General features: G+C 57.7%; 1 protein-coding gene across 1 annotated transcript in view; it reads left to right on the top strand.

Moving 5' to 3' along the window:
- The window catches only part of KLHL25 (kelch-like family member 25), a 45,684-nt gene that overhangs the window by 27,298 nt on the left and 15,762 nt on the right, over positions 1–2,624 (top strand). The window lies entirely within an intron of this gene.

Raw genomic sequence — 2,624 nt, 5'->3', positions numbered from 1 at the left:
TGTGCGCGCCAGCCTCCAAGCCCCCCGCCCCCACTCCCCGCAGGAGCAGGTACTGGTGACATCCTGGTCACACGGCTGGCATTCCACCCCGGCGCTGTCTGTAAAGTGAGTCCAGGAGGAGCTGCGCACCCACAGCATTCCAGACCACACTCCAGTGGGGCTCAGAAGCAGCCTGGCTTCCTGGCTGGGCGGGGCGCCGGGCAGAGGTGTTCAGGGACTCGGAGCAGGTGGGGCTGTGGGACAGCAGGAACTGAGGTCAAGCCTCGCCATCAGGGCCCTGAATCAGAGGCCTTGGAGCCAGTCCCCCAGGCGCCCCCAGATCAGAGGCCACGTCCCTCTAAAGGCCCCGGCACGCAGGGGCATGGTGGATGGCATCACCCAGTTGCACGCGTGTGTGTGCTCAGTCGTGTCCAATGCTGTGCAACCCTGCAGACTGTAGCTCTCCAGGCTCCTCTGACCATGGGATTCTCCAGACAAGAGTACTGGAGTGGGTTGCCATTTCCTCCTCCAGGGGATCTTCCCGAGCCAGGGATTGAACTCAGGTCTTCTGCGTCTCCTGCATTGCCAGGCGGATTCTTGACCACTGAGCCACCTGGGAAGCCCCAGTGGACGGCCACATTTGGGAAAGTGTCTGATGATTGAGGGGCAGTAGCAGGAATGAGGATTAAGCAGTCACACAAGGTGCGGGGACCGTGCTGTGCGGTCTGGAATCAAGGGTGGGCAGTTCAGACCTGGTTGGGGGTTGCTGCTGCTGAGCTTGTGAGGCCAGGTCAGCACAGCCTGTCGTCTCTGACGCCCGGTCCCAGGGCCAGGCTCAGAGGTCAAGCTCTGTAAATAATTGCCAACAAGTGAGGGGCTCTCAGGAGGCCTGAACAGGGCAGGGGCTTTGTCTTACAAAAGAGGAGACTGAGTTGCAGAGAGAGTGGTGCCCTGGGTGGGTGGTAGCTTGGGGACCACTGTGTATAGTCTGGGCGTGGGGTCCTGCATTTTCCCACTCCTGCAGACTGCACACGGACAAGTACACCCCTGAGCCTGAGCTCTTCACCTGAGCCCTGTGGGCCACAGTGGCTGGTTTGCGCAGCTGTGTTCCTGGCGGGCCACTGGCCCATGGTCTGCCTGGAGCTCGGGGGCCAGAGCAGTGAGGCCAGGCCCAGCCCCGGTGTCTTCCCTGCCCAGCCAGGGAGCTGGGGCCTTGCCCGGGCAGCTCTCATCACGTCCCTGTGGCTTCCCTGGTTCTTTGCCAGGAGAGGAGGGAGCAAGGGAGACAGCCGTGCACTTGGACTCTAACTGGCAGTCCACCAAAGCTGGAGCACCGCCTTCCTTTATCAGGTCGTCGTCGTTCAGTTGCTCAGTCGTGTTCGACTCTTTGTAGCCCCATGAACTACACGCCAGGCTTCCCTGTGCTTCACCAGCTCCTGGAGTTTGCTCAGACTCACGTCCATCAGGTCTGTGATGCCATCCAGCCATCTCATCTTCTGTCGCCCCCTTGTCCTCCTGCCCTCAATCTTTCCTAGCATCAGGGTCTTTTCCAGTGAGTCAGCTTTACAATTCAAGTGGCCAAAGTATTGGAGCTTCAGCATCGGTCCTTCCAATGAATATTCAGGGTTGATTTCCTTTAGGATTGACTTGATTGATCTCCTTGCTGTCCAAGGGACTCTCAAGAGTCTTCGCCAACACCACACCAGTTCGAAAGCATCAGTTCTTCGATGCTCAGACTTCTTTATAGTCCAACTTTCACATGCGTACATGACTACTAGAAAAACCATAGCTTTGACTATACGGACCTTTGTTGGCAAAGTGATGTCTCTGCTTTTTGATACGCTGTAGGTTTGTCACTGCTTTTCTTCCAAGGAGCAGCGTCTTTTAATCTCATGGCTGCAGTCACCATCTGCAGTGATTTTGGAGCCCAAAAAAATAAAGTCACAGGTCATTGCTTCAGTACAAGAGTGACCTGGAGTGAGGAGGGGTCGGGGGTTGTTACACGTTTTTCTGGCCTTGTTACCAGCTGGAAGCACAGACTTCTGGGGTCAGGATGCTGAATGCAGTTTGCTTTTGGCCACTTCAAGGCCTAGGGTTTTGCCTGCTTGTTGGCTGAGCCTCGTTTCCACAGCACCATAGTGGGGTCTGGGGTCGTGTCATTGACCAGACTTTATTAATTAAAGTGCTTTGGAATCCCTGCATTCGAGCCCATGTCTGCTCCGGGGACCAGTGCCCTGAGCCCCATGTTCCTGGCCCAGCAGAGATGGGCAGACTGGGGCGTGTGGGGTGCTCACTGCGGCCCAGGAGCCCAGAGTTGCCTGTCGGGACCAGGGAGACTCCACTGGCTGCAGGTGTTCTGGCTGTGGTGGTTGAGGCAGACCCGGGTTGCTTCAGTGTCCTGCTGTCACCCAGGGCTTTGTCTCGACTTCCCGCTGGGATTCAGAATGGAGCAGGTGTCCAGGGAGTGAGCCACAGGCCAGATGGCCTCATCGCAGCTGGGTCCAGAGGCCTCTAGAGAGCCCTGGATTTGCAGAGCATGTCTACACCGAGCACTTGGGCTGACAGTGGTTCATGGCGTGCTTTCCAAGGGCAAGGGTGATGAGTGTGGCCGTGGCTGCGTGGAGCCCGGCTCAGGACAGGGCCCC

The sequence above is a fragment of the Bison bison genome, unplaced genomic scaffold (genome assembly GCF_000754665.1).
Source record: "Bison bison bison isolate TAMUID 2011002044 unplaced genomic scaffold, Bison_UMD1.0 scf7180017860443, whole genome shotgun sequence".
NCBI lineage: Eukaryota > Metazoa > Chordata > Mammalia > Artiodactyla > Bovidae > Bison > Bison bison.
The sequence above is the reverse complement of the archived record's forward strand: the minus strand, read 5'-3'. Positions and strand labels throughout refer to the sequence as shown.